At 44.0% G+C, this 22,555-nt stretch overlaps 1 non-coding gene across 1 annotated transcript; it reads right to left on the bottom strand.

The window, feature by feature from the left end:
* Positions 1–7,914: 7,914 nt before the first annotated feature.
* On the bottom strand, positions 7,915–7,988 carry TRNAI-GAU. Its single transcript has one exon. It is a non-coding gene; the product is annotated as a tRNA-Ile (tRNA).
* Between the last annotated feature and the right edge of the window lie 14,567 nt (positions 7,989–22,555).

Raw genomic sequence — 22,555 nt, forward strand, 5'->3', positions numbered from 1 at the left:
TTTAATATGCCTCAATGCGGAATTGACTCAGTGTCTGCTCAAGCTGCATACATACCGCTGTTATTTAGTGTGGAGATCAGTTTTGCCGTTGAATAACATATTTGCTGCAGTGAGGGGTCAGGTAGCTTCCAGAACACCGGGGGAATTGTTCTTGCGTAAGAATGGTAAGCGATCTTATCCGTGAGCACTGTCCAGTTCATGGGGTGCATTAAGCAAAAGTTGGTGCTGAGCTTGCCCAGCGAAACAGACCAAAACAAAAAGATGAGCTTCCAAGCAGGGGGCTGGGAACACAGAATTATAGAGTTGGACGGTACCCCCCAAAGGTCATATAGTCCAGCCCCCTGCAATGCAGGTATCACATTTTACCTGGACCAAGGAGTCAGGGTCTGAGCTGAACCAGAAGTCCAATACTACCGGCAGTAGGAGGGAAATAAGGCTAAATTCTTTATTGAACTTTAGGCTGGATGATTTATTTATTTCATTTATGTCCCCCTCCTCCAAGGTTCTCCTCCTCTCCATTTTCTCCTCACAACAACCTTATGAGGTAGGTAAGGCTAAGAGACTGTAGGCATAGCTGTCAACATTCCTTTTTTGCAGTGGGAAACGGCACTGGAATAAGGGAATTTCCCACAAAAAAGGGAAAGTTGACAGCTATGACTGTAGGTGTTTACTTATCTAGTCATGGCATATCAAGTGATGGGTTAGAGACTGGCTAACTAACAGCAGAAGCCTAACCATGCCTACACAGGAGAGAGTCTTACTCTTAGGTAGGTGGGCTTATTATTAAAGCCCAAAGCAATGGGGCAAGTTGCTTAAAATCCCATTCATTTCAACAGAAACCAACAAGGCTTGCTGGGAAGGGCCGTAGGTCCCAGGCTCAACCTCCGACATCTCCTGATAGGACTAGGAATGTCCATTGTCTGAAAAGCTGGAGAGCCCCTACCAGTCGTAGACGACACTGAGCTACAGGGGTGCCAACTTGAATAAAACATGGGGGTCAGGTAAGTTCTGTCCCACAAGATGCAGTGTGCACACCCCATCTGGATGGCAATGCCCATCAACTTGGGGGGTGGGGCTCAAATATTTCATGGGGGAGGGTCAAGAGACCTTGGCTACTAGGAGTTGGCTCCTAGGCTGAGCTAGATAGACCAAGGATCTGACTCAGTATAAGGCAGGTCTCTGCATTCCTATGACTCAATTTCTCAGCCCTCCCTCCCTCCAAGAAGAAGAATAAAAAGAGTTTGGATTTGATTTCCCAGATTACGAGTCAGGTTTTAAAAAATGTAACGAATGTTGAACTAAGTGGGTTTCTACTTTGGAGTAAACATGCCTAGGATTGCCTTGCACAAGTAAGACTGACAGTTCATTAGAATGCATCCTTCGCTTTGCCATCCGTGACCTAAGCTGCCTCGACACGCTTTTGAGTATGTCGAATGGCCCTCTTGTTCTGCTGCATGCAAACACTCTGCACTCCCGAAGTTAATTATTCGCTGAGCCCCGATGCCTTTGAACTCCATTGATTTCTGTGTCTCCTTCTTGATGGCGTCTGATAAAGTCATTCCTCTTTATTGGCATTAAGCACTCTGAATAATTAATATGGTAATTTATTCCATGCGGATGAGCTAAATGTTACTTTCTGCTTGGGGATGAAGAAGAAATATAGAGCCTTAATGACACTTCCCCGTGGTTCCTTTAATGTCAATGGCTCCTAACCCTGATGTCTATGGCCTACCTCCACTCTCGGAGGCAGTATTGCTCTGAATGTAAGCTGCTGGGAATCTCAGCCAGGAAGAACACAGATACAGTCATGTCCTGCTTGCATATTTCCCATAGGAATCTAGTTGGCTACCGTGAGAACAGGATCCCCAGTTAGATGGACTACTCACCTGGTCCATGGGCTCCTCTTATAGCCTTGCGTGTATATAGAATCATAGAATTGTAGAGTTGGAAGGGTCCCTGTGGGTCATCTAGTCCAACCCCCTGCAATGCAGAAGTCTCAACTAAAGCATCCATGCCAGATAGCCACCCAACCTGTTGGGGCTTTTGGTTTTAACTGGAAAAGCCTCAAAACCAGTATAGCACTTGGAGTGGTGTCCAGCTACACTTCCTGCTGCATTTCCCTGCTTCTCCAGTGCTTTTGCAGAGTTGTTCAAACTTCAAACTTCTTCTTGCGCAACGGTATGTGTGCCTTTCTTGCCAGCAATTAAACTCCCACAAAGTCTGGCTTGTTTCAAGTCAAGCAAGCTTTATTTACAGGCATATAAATCACAGAGCTTCTCTCCCGGGCTTACGGAAGACGTGTTGCCCGGTCAAAAGCGAAAGCAGGACTGACCAGGAAATAAACAGTGCGTCACATAAATCACATAGGCTTCGCATACAGCAGATACCCCGGATGTTGTGACACATCTTCCCTGTGGGAGGGGCGAACTGTTGAGCTTATTTAACCCTGAAAGCTCCAAACCTCACACAACCCCTGCTTAAAAACCTTCTAGGGAGTCCACAACTTCCTGAGGGAGACCGTTCCACTGTCGAATAGCTCTTTCTGTCATAAAGTTCTTCCTGATGTTTAGTCAGAATCTCCTTTCTTTTAACTTGAAGCCATTGGTTTGAGTCCTACCCTCCAGAGCAGGAGAAAACAAGCTTGATTCCTCTTCCATGTGACATGGGGAAACCCAGCCAGATGGGTGGGGGTATAAATAAATTATTATTATTATTATTATTATTATTATTATTATTATTATTATTATTATTATTATTATTATGACAGCCCTCGAGATACAGGTATTTGAAGATGGCTCTCAGATCTCCTCTCAGTCGCCTCTTTTCCAGGCTAAATATACCCAGCTCCTTCAACTGTTCCTCATAAGGCTTGGTTTCCAGACCCTTGATCATCTTGGTTGCCTGAAAAGGAAATGTTTCCTGGTTGGACCTCAAGTGGGCAACACCCCCAAAGAAGAAGACAAGCTTCACTTGGCTACCACAAGAGTTTCCATGTGTGTGCTGAATGAAGCATGAGCTGAAAGAGTTCATGATCACAAACATTCATGAACACGGGTGTCTAGAGGGGTCCTGAGTCAAATGCTATATCAGGGGTGGTCAACTCCCAAGAGACTGATCTACCCACAGAGTTAAAAACTGGCAGTGATCTACCCCCTTTTGGGGGGTTCAGGTCAAAGTTGTTGATCTTTTTGGGGGGGAGCCACAGTTGTTCAGCTTCTTTGGGGGAAGCCAATGATCTACCAGTGATCTACTGCAGACGTCCGGTGCTATATCAACGGTCAATTATCATAAGTTCTTCAGAAGAGCCTGCAGGATGAGGCAAATAACCCATTGAGTCCAGCACCCTTTTCTCACTGTGCCCATGTGGGAAACCCACAAGCAAGACTCAAACACAACAGCACTCTCCCTTCCCAAGCTTTTCAGCAACTGGTTTTCAGAAGCATTGCTGCCTCCAACCATGGAGGCCGAGCAAAACCAGCATGAATAATAGCCTCTGATAACTTTATTCTCTGAGAATTTGTCTAGTCTTCTTTTAAACCCATCCAAGCTGGTGGGCATCCTAGGAACGTGAGACGGTCATCAAAAGCATGGGGTGACCCTCCTTAGTCTATTAACTGCCTTCAACATTTGCACAGATGAAGCATACTAGGAAAACAGTGACCAGAAATTCACAAGAGGTGAGTTCAAAACATGGGGTTTTGCCATTTGTTTAGAGCATGGGCAGGCAAACTAAGGCCTGGGGGCCAGATCCGGCCCAATCACCTTCTAAATCCGGCCCACAGATGGTCCGGGAATCAGCGTGTTTCTACATGAGTAGAATGTGTCCTTTATTTAAAATCCATCTCTGGGTTATTTGTGGGGCATAGGAATTCGTTCACACATATTTTTTTCAAAATATGGTCTGGCCCCCCAAAAGGTCTGAGGGACAGAGGACCGGCCCCCCTACTGAAAAAGTTTGCTGACCCCTGGTTTAGAGCTTCTCGGATGTCAATGTAAGAGGTAACACAGAGTTAAAACCCTCAAGGTGAAGCCTTCTTGTAGAAAGAGATGTGAAGTGAATTGTAGATTCTACAGTTCTGTGATTCTGTGACATCTTTTGGTGATTTGTGCAGGCCATCTCCCTTGTTGCAAATACGTTTCTTTGGTGAAGGGAAGTCCTTCCAGTTCTGTTACATAACTTGTCGTTATTATCAAAGTAGTTTAGAGGAAATCTCTTCAAGGGTAAACTTCTTAATGCAGGTATTTCCTGCTGTAACTCCTTGCAAACTCAGAAGCATGCTCAAAGCACAGCAGTTCCCTTTGAGTTTACAAATGACCCCCCCCCCAGCATTTCTTAACTCGGCTATGAATGTCTTCCGTTCCCATGGGCAATTCTGTGATCTAGCTTTCATTCCCCATCGCGCCTGCTGTTCTCTAAGATCTCTAAATCTCCAGTTATCAAAACACATAATCTGCCCTATCGTTCAACGGCAGACATTTCAACATCTGGTAGTAATTAACTAACAGCAGAGAAGCAGTGCTGAGTGAGTGTGTCTCTTGAAAGTTTCACATCCCAGAAATGCACACTTTGTTATTGGCTGGGGAGTCTGGAAGAAATGGCTCTGGACTGCGAGTCTGCCCACATGGCATACAAATTTGAAAGCTGAATTTCAGTGTAGATTTTGAATTATTTTCTGAGTTCAAGTGCAGATATAGTTGGAGTGTCAATTCAAAACTATGGTAGGTTATTTTTAAATACGCAATGCAGTGCTGTGATATACAGTTACTGACTCACACTTGCATGGATGAAAGGGTTAACCTGAGCCCTGAGCTCAAGTTACCATGAGTGCAGCAGGCTCCCAGCAGCCTTTGCTTCCACCTCCTTCTCGCTCCTGCTTCCTTCAAGAAGCTGCAGCCAAGCATGACTCCCAGCTCATGTAGGGGGGAAAAAAAACATGCAATGAAAAATCTCTCCAAAATGGGATTTTTACTGTCTGCATGCAAAGACTGTTTGAGCCTTTTATAAGGAATTTATTTTTAAGTCTTTTGAAATCTTTTTTCTTCTTAATTTTTCCTGCAAACCGATGGATAATTATTTGCTGTCACTTCTGAAACTCCGTGAATACAATTTTCACTTATTTGCAAAGCTAAGTGGCTGTGATTTATTCTAGCCTAAGTATTTTAATAGGGAATGTTTGATTAAAGGTGGGTGAGGGCAGATGTAAATCTAAGTAAGTTTTAATATGCTTGGAGAAAATTGCCATTGTGCTAACTCTGCTATGAGAGACTAAAGATCTCTCTTCCAAACATCTCTCTCCAATACAGAGAAAGGGATCTATGCCAATCTTGAGCAAAAATACCTTTCCATACATTCTCCCATTCACATATGAAATAATGAAAGCAAGCTCCAACTCATTGCCTCTGCTCAAGACTTCCATGCACATGGTGCCACTCCCTTCATCTGCCAGGAGCATCTTCGACAAACCACAGCCCCCCTCCAAAGGAGATTCAGGGTGGTATTGCCCTGGAGAGGAGTTGGGGAGAGGAACATTGTGGCCCAGAGCCAATAAGGCTTTCTTGGGGCGGGGGTGTTGCTTATACATACAATTGTCTTGTTTTTGTTTTTACAATGAAAGCATGTTATTTTTGAAATTGCTGGTTTTTTAATTTTATTTTGAAATTCATTGGAGGTATTTTATGGGAAGTGTGGGGGAAGTTCCCCTTGGGGGTTCAAGGATGGAGCCTCACAAGGAATTCCAAATTAGTCAGACTTTATTGCATTACAAGACAGAGTAGAAAGAGTCTGCAAGAGCATTTCCATTAGGACACACACACTCATATAGCACTAAACAGCCTTGGTCCTGCATACCTGAAGGAGCATCTCCACCCCCATCATTCAGCCCTAACACTGAGGTCCAGCACCGAGGACCTTCTGGCGGTTCCCTCCCTGCGAGAAGTGAGGTTACAGCAGGCATGGCCAAACTTGGTCCTCCAGATGTTTTGGGACTACAATTCCCATCATCCCTGACCACTGGCCCTGTTAGTTATGGATGATGGGAGTTGTAGTCCCCAAACATTTGGAGGGCCAAGTTTGGCCATGCCTGGGTTACAGGGAAACCCAGCCAGATGGGTGGGATATAAATAAATAAACAAACAAATGCATAAATTATTATTATTATTATTATTCCCAACAAAAATAATTCCGGGTTCTTCTTTACATTGTATTTCATCATTTTTTTTTATTTCTTCTAGTACCTGGGTCCAGAATTTTTGAATCCTCTCGCAATGCCACCACATATGTGAAAAGGTCCCCTCTTCCTTATGACATCTCCAACAAGAGTTGCTTTTAGCTTTAAACATTTTATGTATTTTACTTGGCGTCTTGTTGGGAATCGTAGATGGAGAAATAAGTAAACAAGATGAAAAATTATTTCATTATGCCACTGCTGCGGCCAGAACCTTAATAGCACAATATTGGAAAAAGGAGGAAGGGCCGGATATTAAAGAATGGCAAGAAAGATTATTTAACTATATTGACCTGGCAAAGCTAACGGATAAAATTAGAGGAAGGGGTGATCAAAAATTCCAACAAGACTGGGGGAAGTTTGGAGATTATTTAAAAAAGCAATGCCCAACAGTGAAATGCTGGCTCCATTTCTAGACATTCTGTATCTTAATTTAAGAAGATGTATATATAGAAAGGAAAATTGCACAAAATAGATTAGAAGGAATATAAAGATAAGTAGAGTAGTAATTTAAGTGTTAGATTGATTCCTAGGATGAAGACAAGTGGAAGCCTTGAAGGAGGAGGTAGTAGGAAAAGAAGAACAAGAAAACTATATGAATTGTTAAAAGGTTATAGAGGTGATGTATATTTTTGGTTGCTTTGCGATACCGAACTTAATGTTGTATCTTATTCTTTATCACAATAGATGTATTGTAAAGGTTTTATACTTCAGTTATAATTAATTTTGTTTGTCAATTTTACTTTTTTCGGTTTTTTTTGGTTGAGTGGACATATATATATATTATGGATTGTTTTTCTGTATCTAATTAATAAAGTTTAAATAAAATAGAAAAAATTATTATTATTATTATTATTATTATTATTATTATTATTATTATTAAACTTACTCAACTCATTGTTGGCTGTTCGTGTCAGAACCCTCCTTGTACCTTATGGGGAGTTCTTTTTTTCACTTTAACAGACAGCCAATCTTCTGGTCAGGTCACATTCTTGCGTATGTTGCTGTGGCCTAACTAATAATGGGCTTAACAGGAAGTCCACCTCAGAAGCAATTTGTAAGAGGAAATAAATGAATAAATCTTTAGCAGCAACTCTTCATTTTCCATGTGACAGTCTTCATTGATGTTTGGGCCCCCAATGCCAACTCACATCATTCTCGGAAGGATGCAGTCAGGAATCTAAGCTTCTCCTCGCTCTCCCTTCCATGAGGTGGGAATGCTCCGTATTTACTATTTCTTTGATGAGAATGAATTCCTTCCCTACAGCTCATATGGCTGTCTGGCAAAGCATATATTTATCATTGCTTAAACCAAGAAGTGTGTGAGAAACCAGCAGGGCTCCCATTTATCGGTATTAGGCGCATTGAGCGCTAATGAATTATTCAAGACTGCTCTAGATATTAAGTGCTTCGCATTGTGGACTAACAGCCTGATAAATGCTTTGCAGGGTAGGATATGTGCAACCGGAACAGATCTCAATAGAACATGAATAATAATAATAATCTAATTAGTTGTTTGATTTAAAAAGTGCATGTCTTTGAGAAGGGAGATGTTAGGTTTCATATCTGGAACATTGGAAGCTGCCTCACACTGAGTCAATGGCTGTTAGTTATTATCATAGAATTATAGAGTTGGAAGAGACCCCAAGAATCTTCTAGTCCATCCCTCTGCAATGCAGGAATATGCAGCTGCCCCAAACAGGGATCAAACTTGCAGCCTTGGCATTATCAGTACCATGCTCTAACCAACTGAGCTATCCAGGCTGCCTATTATGGCTGAATGGAACCCTAGAGTTGGAGAATGTGTGCTACAGAATACAGGAGACAATCAGTGGGCTTAGCTTCCTCCATTATCTACTTTTGGGGTGCTTCTTGGACTGGTAAGAAGATTGGCCTGAAGCACTATCTAGAATTCAGTCTCGGATCATCTGTTGCTGATACAACATTTGTGCCTGCTAATATGCATCTGGAGGAGACTCTTGAGAGTCCCATGGACTGCAAGAAGATCAAACTTATCTATCCTTAAAGAAATCAGCCCTGAGTGTTCACTGGAAGGACAGATCCTAAAGTTGAGACTCCAGTACTTTGGCCACCTCATGAGAAGAGAAGACTCCCTGGAAAAGACCCTGATGTTGGGAAAGATGGAGGGCACAAGGAGAAGGGGACGACAGAGGACGAGATGGTTGGACAGTGTTCTCGAAGCGACTAGCATGCGTTTGGCCAAACTGTGGGAGGCAGTGGAAGACAGGAGTGCCTGGCATGCTCTGGTTCATGGGGTCATGAAGAATCGGACACGACTGAACGACTGAACAACAATATGCATCTCCATCGAGATTGAACACTTTCTTTCTTTCTTTCTTTTTTGCTCCAATAATTTTTTATTAATTTTTCCAAGTATCTTAAACACAATACAGCTTATTCTCCTATAAATCTATATATTATCTGAATTAACTCCCCTGCACCCCTCTTCTGGCTTCTTTACATTACTCTTACTTAAGCGTGTTTACTATATATACGTTCCATAAATGTCTACTATACCTTAATAAATTTTTCTATTATACCGTACTTTAAACATACATTTCTTATTATATTACAGCATTACATCTTATGATCTAACCAAATGTTTACAATAAATGTTATGAGCTTTATTTCAATCCTGTGAGTGTCTTTATTTATGTACAGTTTTCTCTAAGTATACCATAAATTTGGACCATTCTTTTTGGAATTTCTCATCGTCCTGCTGTTGGATTCTTCCAGTTAGCCTTGCTATTTCCGCATACTCCAATACTTTCTGTTGCCATTCTTCAACTGTTGGAATATCCTGTTGTTTCCATCTCTGTGCGAGGAGTAGTCTTCCTGCTGTTGTGGCATACAGGAAGAATTTCGGATCTTCCTTTTTAATGTCCTCTCCAACCATTCCTAGCAAAAATGCCTCCAGTTTTTGTTTTGTTTTTTTATAAAAAAGGTGTACCTAAATATCTTTTTTAACTCATTATACACACTATCCCAAAAGTCTTCACCTTGTCACACAACCACCACATGTGGAAAAAATTGACCTCTTTTACAGTGCATTTCCAACACGAACACTGTCTTGGTTTCCATGCTTGGCTTCTGTTGATGGAACTTATCCCTTTACTCAAAACACACCCCTTAGGCTGGAACACCATCTGACAGAGGCCGCTGCTTTCCGAAAACAGAAAAAAACCAATGCAGATCGTCCGTTGCTTTTGCACAAATGCTTCATGTAAGAGCCTTTCACAAGGAAAAGGAAGCTGTTCTCGGCACACAGGTTTGTTTCGTACAGCACATGTTTTTGGGCAGGAGTTTTCATCAGCACAAGAAGAAATATGTAAGCAATCATTTTTCTTCGCTTGTGGTTCTTGGATAACAGCCGAAAACGTTTGATGTAATATTCCTCGTGCAGCTTGGAAAGGGAAAGTTGGTGAAAACTATTTGTCAAAGCTTGCCAATATCCTTTGTGTCAGTTAGAAAGATGTTTTCAGGGAGTATTTCCCAACAAGATGCCATTTCCCAGATGAAACTTTAACTGCAGCATTTCCATTGCTCATAAAGATAATAATTTCACTCACACACATGCATGAGCACACATACTGCCTCATTTCAATGGGATGAAAGACTGTTTCGATGCTATTTGCTGAATAAAGTGAAGACTTTGGTCCTTTCCTTCACTATGCTATTGTCAGAAAGAGGAAATAACTAGCACCTGTTGAGGACCACATTTTAGCACGGACCCAGGTGGCGCTGTGGGTTAAACCACAGAGTCTAGGGCTTGCCGATCAGAAGGTCGGCGGTTCGAATCCTGCGACGGGGTGAGCTCCCGTTGCTCAGTCCCATCTCCTGCCCACCTAGCAGTTCGAAAGCACGTCAAAGTGCAAGTAGATAAATAGGGACCACTCCGACGGGAAGGTAAACAGCGTTTCCATGCGCTGCTCTGGTTCGCCAGAAAGCGGCTTTGTCATGCTGGCCACATGACCCGGAAGCTGTCTGCGGACAAACGCCGGCTCCCTTGGCCTATAGAGCGAGATGAGCGCCGCAACCCCAGAGTCGGACACGACTGGACCTAATGGTCAGGGGTCCCTTTACCTTTACCTTAATGTCCCTTGCACTGCATCAACAGGAGTTTGAATGAATATTGGATTACTACAGCATGCTCTGTGTGGGGCTGCCCTTGAAGATGATTCGGAAACTTCAGTTGTTCCAAAATGCAGCAGCTAGATTTATGCTTGCAATTAGATCTCAAATATAACCCCTGTTCTAAAACAGCAGCACCGGTTGCCAGTTTGTTTCCGGCCCCAATTCAAGATGCTCAGGCCACAAATACCTAAAATGCTTCCTCCATCCCTACAGTCCCTCTCCGGTACTGAGATCAGCAGAGGAAGCCCTTGTGGGAGCTCCTCCATCCTCAGAGCCTCAGGGGGTGGCAGCCTGGGAGAGGACCTTCTCTGTGGTGGCCCCTGAGCTGTAGAACTCCCCCACCCACCCACCCACACCCACCCACCTGGAACCTACATTATACAACTGAAGATGCAACTCTGGCTTCTGATTCTAGAGAAAGAGAGAGAGAGAGAGAGACCCATCTTATTAAAAAAAAATTACTGTAAGTTATTTTAAATTGCTTTTAATGTTGCGTTTTAATTTTGTAACCAGTCCTGGGACCTTAAGGTGAAGGGCAGGTAAAGGAGGAGGAGGAGGAGGAGGAGGAACAGTCAACCTGTGGTCATAAGGATGAGTGGAACCCTCAGCCTAATTTGGCTCCCCGTCTGTGGAATGCCCTCCCTGAGGAAGTTTGCCTGCCACCTTCATTATACACCTTTAGGCACCAGGCAAAAAGGTTCCTTTTTAACCAGGCCTTTGGTTGATTTGATTGACATCCTATGGCCTTCAAAATGTGTGTGTGTGGGGGGGGGGGTTATTGGACTGTTGTCATTTTTATTTGATTATGCATTTTCTGGTTTCATAGTCCAATTTTATCTTATGAATCGCCCTTGAGCTGCCGGTATAGGGCTGCATATAAATTCAAACAACAACAACAACAAGGAGGAGGAGGAGGAAAGTTGGAAGGAGGAAAAATGGGAAGAAAGGGTTGGGGGAGAGAGAAAGAATGAAGGGGGAGAGAGTACGACCTGCTCAATGGTGTTTGGTGTCCATAGAGCCTGGCAAAGTGGAAGGCAGAGAGAAACAATGACAGGCACCAGGCAGAACCACTAAATTCTACTTGTATCCACTTTTGACTCCAGCCCCATGCACCTCCAGCCCCCTTGTGGGAATCTAATGCTCAACGACACTCTACCCCCCACCCTAAGAGGCATAATGATGTAGGAGGATGCAAGGACCGGCTGTGACTTTGGGCTCATTTCATCGAGAAAATCTATCGCACAAACCCGGTTGAAGTGAATGGCAGCTGAAGCCGTAGCGTTCGTGGAGAACAGCTTCCTGATAAATTGGGCCTTTTATGAACTGCACATAAGCACACATCCAATCCTTGAAGATAATGGATGATTAATGAGTTGAAAACAGCACGGCTATTTTCTAAAAGATAAGGTTTGATTTAACCTCTCCTCTACATATGCCGTCATCATGCTGTTGTTTTTGCCACCTTCGCACACAAATGCCTCTCTCCGCATGCAATAAACCTGCCAATGAGATGGGTACTGTGTACAGTCCGGTATGGGGAACAAAGTAGGTGAAAGGTGCAGTAAGAACATCGGAAGAGCCTGCTGGATCAGGCCAATGGCCCATCTAGTCTAGCACCCTGTTCTCACAGTGGCCAGCCAGATGCCCCAATGTGAAGTCCAGAGGCAGGACTCGGGCACAAGAGCCCTCTCCCCTCCTGTGGTTTCCATCAGCTGGTGTTCAGGAGCAGTTTTTCCTCCAACTGTGGAGGCAGAGCCTAGCCATCCTGGCTAGTAGCCATCAATAGCCTTCATGAATTTGTCTCATCCTCTTTTAAAGCCATCTAGGTTGGTGGCCGATGGCCAGTTCTTAAAGAAATGGGAGTGGCGGATCACCTCATTTGTCTCCTGAGAAATCTCTATGTGGGACAAGAAGCTACAGATAGAACTGGATATGGAACAACTGATTGGTTCAAAATTGGAAAAGGAGTATGACAAGGCTGTATATTGTCTTCCTGCTTACTTAACTTATATGCAGAATTCATCATGTGAAAGGCTGGACTGGATGAATCCCAAACCGGAATCAAGGTTGCCGGAAGAAATATCAACAACCTCAGATATGCTGATGACACAACCTTGATGGCAGAAAGTGAGGAGGAATTAAAGAACCTTTTAATGAGGGTGAAAGAGGAGAGCGCAAAATATGGTCTGAAGCTCAACATCAAAAAAACTAAGATCATGGCCACTGGTCCCATCACCTCCTGGCAAATAGAAGGGGAAGAAATGGAGGCAGTGAGAGACTTTACTTTCTTGGGCTCCATGATCACTGCAGATGGTGACAGCAGTCACGAAATTAAAAGATGCCTGCTTCTTGAGAGGAAAGCAATGACAAATCTAGACAGCATCTTAAAAAGCAGAGACATCACCTTGCCAACAAAGGTCTGTAAAGTTAAAGGTAGGGTTTTCCCAGTAGTAATGTATGGAAGTGAGAGCTGGACCATAAGGAAGACTGATCGCCGAAGAATTGATGCTTATGAATTATGGTGCTGGAGGAGACTCTTGAGAGTCCCATGGACTGCAAGAAGATCGAACCGATCCATTCTCAAAGAAATCAGCCCTGAGTGCTCACTGGAAGGGCAGATCCTGAAGCTGAAGCTCCAATACTTTGGGCACCTCATGAGAAGACTCCCTGGAAAAGACCCTGATGTTGGGAAAGATGTGGGGCAGAAGGAGAAGGGGATGACAGAGGATGAGATGGTTGGACAGTGTTCTCGAAGCGACTGGCTTGAGTTTGGCCAAACTGCGGGAGGTAGTGGGGGATAGGGGTGCCTGGAATGCTCTGCTCCATGGGGTCACGAAGAGTCGGACACGACTAAACGACTGAACAACAACAGGTTGGTGGCCATCACTGCCTCCTGTGGGGATGAGTTTTGTTTGGACTAAGCTCCTGTCATCCCTGACAATTGGTCACCTTGGCTGGTGCTGATGGGTGTTGGAGCCCAAACTATGGCCTCTGAGCAATATATAAAAAGCTTCAGTAAATCAAATTCTGGAAGTCACTAAGTCAAGGAAAGTTCTCCCCCCAAAAAACCTAGATTTGGATCCAAAATCTGAGCCTTTGTGCCATTTTTGACCGAGCCCTCTGTTTAATTACAGTGTTTTCACATGAAGTAATGCCGCACTTTTACAGTATTCCCGAGGCAGGGATGGTTCCCCGACTGAGATAAAACCTGCTCTGAAATTAGACTTTCTTCTCTGGCTTCGCTCAGCCGTGACTGCAGGAGTTTTTTGGTACTGCGGGCAAGTAATCTCTTTATGGGATGTTTTATCATGGATCTTCACAAGACAACTATTAATCTTAAATCATACTTTTATCAAGTGTTTATTTTCTCTCTCCCCTCAGGCACTTTGGTGGATATCAATATCGCGCCTGTCACTAGGAGTTATGAACTGCATCTTCTATACTGCTATGCCGAAGCAAGAAGAGCCAGAAAGCACAGGAGATGGAATCAATGGTGTTTCAGGATTTTTTGGTTGTTGTGTGTTTTTTTACAGATGTGCTCTCTTGGGCAAGCAGCTCTCTTTATTTCGTGGTTTGGCCATTCATGTTATGTGTGATTCCTGCATTGCAGGGGGTTCATAGAATCATAGAGTTGGATGGGACCACCAAGGGTCATCTAGCCCAACCCCCTGCAATGCAGGGTTGGACTGAATGACCCTTGGGGGTGCCACCCAGCTCTACGATTCTGTTATTCTGTTATGCTAAAGTGCCACACCAAGGTGGCAATTTGCTATCCCAGGCTTCTAGGATGTATTGCGTATGTCAGGCAGGCGATGTGTTGAGAGGTCCGGAGGGTGGCAACACAAGAACAGGGCCTTCTCTGCAGTGGCTTCCTGTCTCTGCAATGCCCTCCCTGGGGAAGTTCGCCTGCCACCTTCATTGTACACATTTAGGCACCAGGCAAAAAGGTTCCTTTTTAACCAGGCCTTTGGTTGATTTGACTGGCATCCTATGGCCTTCAAAATGTGTGTGTGTGTGGGGGGGGTTATTGGGCTGTTTTCATTTTTATTATGCATTTTCTGGTTTCATAGTCCAATTTTATCTTGTGAATCGCCCTTGAGCTGTATATAGGGCTGTATATAAATTCGAAGAAGAAGAAGAAGAAGAAGAAGAAGAAGAAGAAGAAGAAGAAGAAGAAGAAGAAGAAGACATTTCAGGATGAGACAAAGCTTAGGGGTGTAGCAGATGGGAAAAGTTCAGAAAAGAGCAATTAAAATGATCAAGGAGATGGAGAGGTCCCCCTAGGAAGAAAGATGGCAGTGTTTGGGTCTATTTAGTTTAGAGAAAGGGCAAGTAAGAGGTGACATGTGGTTGCATACTCTCCTTCCTTGGAGGTTTTCAAGCAGAGGTTGGATGGCCACCTGCCATGGATGCTTTAGTTGAGATTCCTACATTGCAGGGGGTTGGACTAGAACACCCTCGGGGTCCCCTCCAACTCTACAATTCTAGGATTCTATGAAGTTTATAAAATTTGCATGGCAGGGAGAAAGTGGATAGAGAAATCTCTCTCTCTCTCTCTCTCTCTCTCTCTCTCTCTCTCTCTCTCTCTCTCCTAACATTATAACATTCTGAATGGACATTCAACAAAGCTGAACGTTGGAAGATTCAGGACATATTAAAGGAAGTCCTTCTTCATGCAAGGCATAAACTATGGAACTCACTCCCACAGGAGGCAGTAATGCACAGGATGGGTGTGTTCTACCTCTGTGGTTGGGGGAAGAAATGTTTCTCAATACCAGATGTTGGAAACCACAGAAGGGGAAGACGAGAAGAGTTTGGATTTGATATCCCGCTTTATCACTACCCGAAGGAGTCTCCAAGCGGCTAACATTCTCCTTTCCCTTCCTCCCCCACAACAAACACTCTGTGAGGTGAGTGGGGCCGAGAGACTTCAAAGAAGTGTGACTAACCCAAAGTCACCCAGCAGCTGCATGTGGAGGAGCGAAGACGCGAACCCGGTTCACCAGATTATGAGTCTACTGCTCTTAACCACACTGGCTCTCATCTCATCTGGGGAAATGGCTCTTGTGCTTAGGTCCTGCTAGTGTATAATGGATCAAACCAGTGGCCCATCTAGTCCATCATCCTGTTTTCACAGTGGCCAACCAGATACTTTTTGGAAGACCACAGTAAGGATCTGAGTGCCACAGCAATCTCCTGCTTTGTCCACTCTCCCTAGCAGTGATTATCCAGAATTTCAGGCAGACGTTCGCTCCACCTTTTTAACTGGAGATGTCAAGGTTTTCCATTTGCAAAGTGGATTCCCCATACCCCGAGGAGCTAATACCTGGAACCATGATTTCCTTTGAAGCAACCTCCCTGAATAGGTGAGCCTGGGATCAACATTCTGTCTATGTGTGGTTCACAGAGGAGATGCAATCAGAGCATGGCATGAAAATGAGGGCTGGATGCTGAGCCGGAATTCACTAATTGGAAGACTGTCAACTTGGTCTTTGAAGAGCCTCTTCCACTCAGAGTAGATGGGACTGTGCTGGGTTCTGCTTTTGATGTAGGATAAAAGCAACATCATATGTTCAAGAGCACTGCAAGAAGTTTGCTCATGTTTAACACACAATCTCGGTGACTCCCCTTCACACACCCCATTGCCTCCTTCTCCATTACAAGAAAGCTGCTCTGGAGGAACAAGCAAATGTGAAAGGAGCAAGCACTGAAATATTTGCTTAAGGATCAATGCATGACAAACTGAAGATGAATGTCATCTAGATGCCATCAATTATTTTTCCATTTTGATGTCAACCTTTGCTGCGATCCTTGATGGATCTGAAAGGAAAGTCCATGCATTAATCAAATGCAATCCTCACCAATTCCCCACCATAACTTTTTTGGGGGTGAGCGGGTAGCAAATGAGGGCGAATCAACTTTTCTCTGTCTGGGGAATATGATGGCTGCCATGCTGAGACTGCTGTCAGAGGCACACTCGCCTCTGCACAAGAGTTGCACTGGATGTAACCCATAAGTCAATATGCATTTTTGCACAGATTTCTCCTAAGGTAAGTATTGCTGTCTGCAACTTACTTAATATATACATTTCTGTTAGCTGTTCACCCTGACATGTTATAGTTTTGTACATTCTTTTTGACAATGTGTGCATTTTGTTGTGCATGCTTTCTTGGCTGGAGGATTGCATCACAAAATTAAGAGATGCACGACTTCCAAAGGAAAGTTGTGTTTCAGTTTGCTTATTGGGCCAGGAAATGCAAAATAGGCAGAGGCTCATTGGAAAATGCAAACAAAGCCAATGTTTCCTCCATCGCTCACTGTAGCACCTGTGAGATCAGGGAGGTGGGAAGTTTGGCAGCGGGTGCAGAAGGAGAACTTCCCTTTCCTTAATCCCTGTGCTCCCCCATATCTTTTCCTTACAAGCGAGCACAGACCAGGGACCTCCAGGGTCTTGAGAAGAGGGTCTGCAACACCACTCCTGAAACCGGAATCCCAGGTCTGATAGTTGGCCAATAAGCCACAGGTTGGTATTTCTCTCCTGTTCCCAGTCCTGATGAAGCTTGTGGGCCTTAAGGTCAATGAATCTTTGTCTTGTTTGTGCAGGATAAATCTGCTCTACAAAGTTCAGGGTGAACAGGGAGTGCTCTGCTGATGGTTGGCCCAATGACTGTGGTTGGCCCAATGACTGTGTCAGGCTGTTGTTTCCCTGCCCCCTACATGACTCGACTCCAGCCATTAATTATTTCATATTTATTGCTTATTTACAAAAGCTCCATTCAGAGCTACATTCCATCAGTCCTCACTGAATGATCCAGTTGCCGAAACTGGCCCTCTCCTCTTCCTTCCCCAACACAGAGCCAGTGTGGTGTAGTGGTTAAGAGCGTTAGACTCGTAATCTGGTGAACCAGGGTTCACGTCTCCGCTCCTCCACATGCAGCTGCTGGGTGACCTTGGGCTAGTCACACTTCTTTGAAGTCTCTCAGCCCCACTCACTCCACAGAGTGTTTGTTGTGGGGGAGGAAGGGAAAGGAGAATGTTAGCCGCTTTGAGACTCCTTCGGGTAGTGATAAAGCGGGATATCAAATCCAAACTCTTATTCTTCTTTCTTCCCTTCTGGCGTTTTTTGATGGGCCTTGTTAGCCAGCAAGTTTTGGGCAATTCCACCCCCCCCTTACTTCCTCTCAATCTATGTCACTATCAGAACTTGCAAGTTGCATTCTTTCACTCTGGCTCTCTCTTTCATTTTTTCTCTGTGTCCAGAGATCAAGTTACGGCTTCTCCCTGCTTCTTCCCCCTCCACTCTGCATCCCTCGCTTATCTGCTCTCTCTGTGTGTCTGCGTTTTCATTTACTGTTAGTGAAGGAACGTCGAAGTCTGAGCACCACAGTCAAGAGCCATGACCAAGTGCCCTTTTGCTCTCCCTGTTCAGCTCATACCTCTAGGCAGCGGCTCTCAGCTAGTTACCTGAGGGGTTGGAGGAGCTAGCACAAGCTCAGGATACAGGCTGAAGTCCCAGGATACAGGTTCCCTTTCCCTCCAACTCCAGTCTTTCCCTCCAGAAGTGACAACAGCACAATCGTTACCCTCAGTCCAGCTGTGGATCATAACCTTCCATGAGCCACTTTTTGTGACAAGGAGGAAACAGCGTTCCTTCAAAAGGACACCAGTTCCTAAATATGTCTGTAAACATTGCTGGGAGGGGGGGTGTTGGGTGAAGAGAGAGCAATAAAAGCTGGTCTTTGCTCAGCTGGCCTCCCAAATTGTCGCCACGCTTCAGAAGGGCAGCCTGAACTGAGAGGTCATGGGCTGTAATGGCCTACACTTAGTCGCAGCCGGTAACAGGAGGAGAAAGCAGCTGTGATTGCAGTTCCACTTTTACAGCAGCCTATTGTGGAGCAGACAGAGAGATGTCCTTTGCATTGTGGACCAGAGTGCTTAGGTGCTACCCATCTGCCATTGAAAAATAAAATGAAAGATGGCAAGAGAAAGAGACCTCCCAGAACGGTGCTTAAATGCTCTTTGCTGAATTTTCTGTCTGGGAGACTCTAAGACAGGTTCCGGAGAGAAAGGAAAATAACAGATGATCCCTTTCATTTAATTAAATATACACTTATAAGAAAGTTTCAGAAATACTTAAGAGCTGAGGTTGAGTACAAATTATTAGGAGATAGGTTTGATTTTGTAAGATTATGTTTAAAAAGATATTGTGATTAGGTAAAAATAGATTTGACCATGATTTGGAAAACTGCTAAAGAGGTTGGATAATGAATACATCGGGGGGGGGGGGATCTGAGGAAGTCAATCGACAATGAAATTGAGGAAAGGAAAAATGTTTGGCCTTAGGAAAAGGGCCAGACCTAAGCAATTATTATTATTAGCGGACACGGAGCAATGGATTCAAACTACAAGAAAGAAGATTTCACCTAAACATTAGGAAGAACTTCCTGACAGTGATAGCTGTTCGGCAGTGGAATTGGCTGCCAAGGACTGTGGTGGAGTCTCCTTCTTTGGAGGTCTTTAAGCGGAGGCTTGACAGCCATCTGTCAGGAATGCTTTGATGGTGTTTCCTGCTTGGCAGGGGGTTGGACTGGATGGCCCTTGTGGTCTCTTCCAACTCTAGGATTCTAGGATTCTATTATTTTTTGGTATGTTAGATTTGAAATGTTTAATATTAGCTCCTGTGAGAGAGGGGTTTGGATAATTGCTTCCCTCAGTGGGAGCGGGGGGGGGGGGGAGGATGAAAAATTTAACTGATATGTAATGTGCTTAAAATTGTCAAAATCAATATTTTTTTTGGAAAAAAGACTCACCCCACTCAAACCCAGACATCCATCCTCTTTGCTAGCTATTTGGGAAGAAAACTATCTTTGCAATGAAAGGCACACACTGTAAACAAGTGATCTGTCAAATCAAATTAGTGTTTATCCTCAGATTGGATAAGCCTGATAAAAGTGAACAACGAAGAAGAAGAAGAAGAAGAAGAAGAAGAAGAAGAAGAAGAAGAAGAAGAAGAAGGTGAAATTAACTTGGGCTGAAATCTCCATAAGACTGACCATCAGAGTTCTGGCTTCAGTTAATTGAAATGAGTCTTTCTCGTTCATTGGCTCAATGTTGGGGTGTTATGGAACATTTATGAATATTGCAACTGCTTAGAAGTCTTTTAAAACAACAACAACAATCAGTGCACAATGTCTAGAGAGAGGTGGGACAGAGTATTGTTGGCAGGAAGAGGTTCAGCGGAGGAAGGAGTAGGTACCACTATCAATTAGTCAACTGTTAAATGGTGTGTGAATGTTGCGTTCATTCATGCGAATGAATTTATATGAGAAGGTTGCAGCAGCAAATCCCCATGAACATTGTGTGCCGGACTTCCGGCGGCGACGCCATTGCGGAGCGGTCGTGGGTTGCCTCGGCTGCGAGGCGACCCAGTCCGTCCCAGGGGTTGGAGCCCTGCTACTGCAAAGCGGGGCTCCGGTGGGGTGCGGGAAGAGCGTCCCGCACCCTGGGCTCCCCGGCTATGCCCACTGTGGCTCCGAACCCTTCCCTCGCTCCCCCTGTAAAGGGGGAGTGGGGGTGAAGGGACAACGGAGCCGGGCTCTAGAGGATATGCCCCAACCGGGATGTGGAGCGGCGGTTGCCCCCGCGATGAGCGTCAATGTTCTACCTGTCAAAATCTGAAGTTTTAGAAACCCGGTGGTCGTGAGTATTGGAATGGACTTGTTTTCGCATCTTTTTTAACGACCCGGGTGAAACTCGGAAAGGAAGCCTGCCTCCCTCCCTTCGGGGGATAGAAAATAACTGGCTTAAGAGACTGCTGTTACAGTGATAGTTACAAAGTATCTGAAGTTTGATAAGTGAGACTTTTTGGATTTCCCTCTGGGGAACAATTTGTGGACAATATCTCTTTTTAAAATTTGTGGATCTTGCACCCTGGATTCAGGGAAAATGGCTGCGAAGGATTGTGACTGAATGGAAATTACTGGTATTAAGATGGAGAAGTTTGAAAATCGAAACTGTAATCTGACACCTATGCCTGCTTCTGCCATGCTTGGCTTTGTTTTTGATTTGGTTACGAACTGTGAGATGAGTGACGAAGAAAGGATTATTATATTGAGATTGGAATTGCTCAACCGAAAATTGGAGATATTGAATTGTGACATGTTAAAAAAGATTTATCCCACAGAGGAGACTTTACAGGAGATGGCTGCAGTGGAAGAGAACCTTGCCATGGAACTGAAGGGGATGATCGAACAACAGGATGGAATGATATGGCGACTCCGGAAAAATGAATCGTCCTTTGGGGGTGGCAGACCCAGGACGGAGAAAACTGTTATATCTAACTCTCGAGGTGAGAGCTCGGGAGCGAAGGTGAAAAATTTATGTTTATGCTTACAAACAAAAGAAGAATGGGATGATGAACCGGAGAGGCTGGAAGAAGAGGTGCGTACCCTGATGTTCTATGCAAGGACGGTTTTGGACTTAGTCTGGATCTGTGGACTAGTAAAGAAAAAAGACATTTCGAGGAGTGGTGTTGGAGCAAGACGACCAGAGAAAATGGACAGAAGGGGGATAGGGTGAACTGTATTAAGGACAAAAAGGAAAAAAAGACATATTATGGTAACCTGAAACCGGTGTGTTAAGATTTTAAGTTTTTGATAAAGAAAAGAGGTATTCTGACTTTTGTTATTAACAGCAGTTACAGTGAATGAGGATATTTGTTATGATTTATATTTTAACTCTTAGATTTTCGAGTTGTTAAGATTAAGATGGTATATGATGTTATCAAAGAAATATTTGGTTTTAGAACCGAAGGTGAAAAGGCAGGGGAAGTCTGTACCAAGATTCGAACAAGATTTTTTTTTTTTTTGTATAATATAAGAAGAAGAATTATTGGTGTTTATATATTTGTCTATTTTTGTTAGGTGTTGGGTTAATGTGGGTGTTATATTTGTTTGTTGTCAGTTGTAAAACCAATAAATTCTTATTTTAAAAAAAAGAACATTGTGTGCCACTGTTGTGAATGTCTGTGTACACAAATGAATTGGAGGGGGGGCTACATGAGTACAATATGGTGTGGATTTCTTTTAACAAAAAAGAAAAATATGTATCCAGAAATTTGTATTGCTTTCCACTCACCCATCCCTAATTATTTGATAGAATTTGAACAGCAAGGAATCCACCGATCAATTTACATCCCACCAATGGAAGGCCTCCCGTCCCAAATTGAATACAGCTCACATTTTCAGTGAGACGTCCATTGCAGTATTCTCTCCAGGGTAGTCTCTGCTGTCTTCGACAACATCTGCATGTACATGAAGTTAGGAGGGATGCTGATTTATTCCTTCATATCCCACTACTCATTGCTTTCCATTTGCAGGTATAGGCTTTAACTTGAAATTGGGCTGTCCAGTTTGGAGAATATATCTATATCTCTAATCTATATCAACTACAATTTGGCTGGGGAAACCCAGCCAGATCATAGAATCATAGAATCCTAGAGTTGGAAGAGACCACAAGGGCCATCCAGTCCAACCCCCTGCCAAGCAGGAAACACCATCAAAGCATTCCTGACAGATGGCTGTCAAGCCTCTGCTTAAAGACCTCCAAAGAAGGAGACTCTACCACACTCCTTGGCCGCAAATTCCACTGCCAAACAGCTCTAACTGTCAGGAAGTTCTTCCTAATGTTTAGGTGGAATCTTCTTTCTTGTAGTTTGAATCCATTGCCCCATGTCCGCTTCTCTGAAGCAGCAGAAAACAACCTTTCTCCCTCCTCTATATGAGATCCTTTTATATATTTGAACATGGCTATCCTATCACCCCTTAACCTTCTCTTCTCCAGGCTAAACAAACCCAGCTCCCTAAGCCGTTCCTCATAAGGCATCGTTTCCAGGCCTTTGACCATTTTGGTTGCCCTCCTCTGGACACCTTCCAGCTTGTCAGTATCCTTCTTGAACTGTGGTGCCCAGAACTGGACATAGTATTCCAGGTGAGGTCTGACCACAGTGGTACTATTACTTCCCTTGATCTAGATGCTATACTCCTATTGATGCAGCCCAGAATTGCATTGGCTTTTTTGGCTGCTGCATCACACTGTTGACGCATGTCAAGTTTATGGTCTACCAAGACTCCTAGATCCTTTTCACATGTACTGCTCTCAAGCCAGGTGTCACCCAT

Source organism: Lacerta agilis, chromosome 7 (genome assembly GCF_009819535.1).
Source record: "Lacerta agilis isolate rLacAgi1 chromosome 7, rLacAgi1.pri, whole genome shotgun sequence".
NCBI classification, from domain to species: Eukaryota; Metazoa; Chordata; class Lepidosauria; order Squamata; family Lacertidae; genus Lacerta; species Lacerta agilis.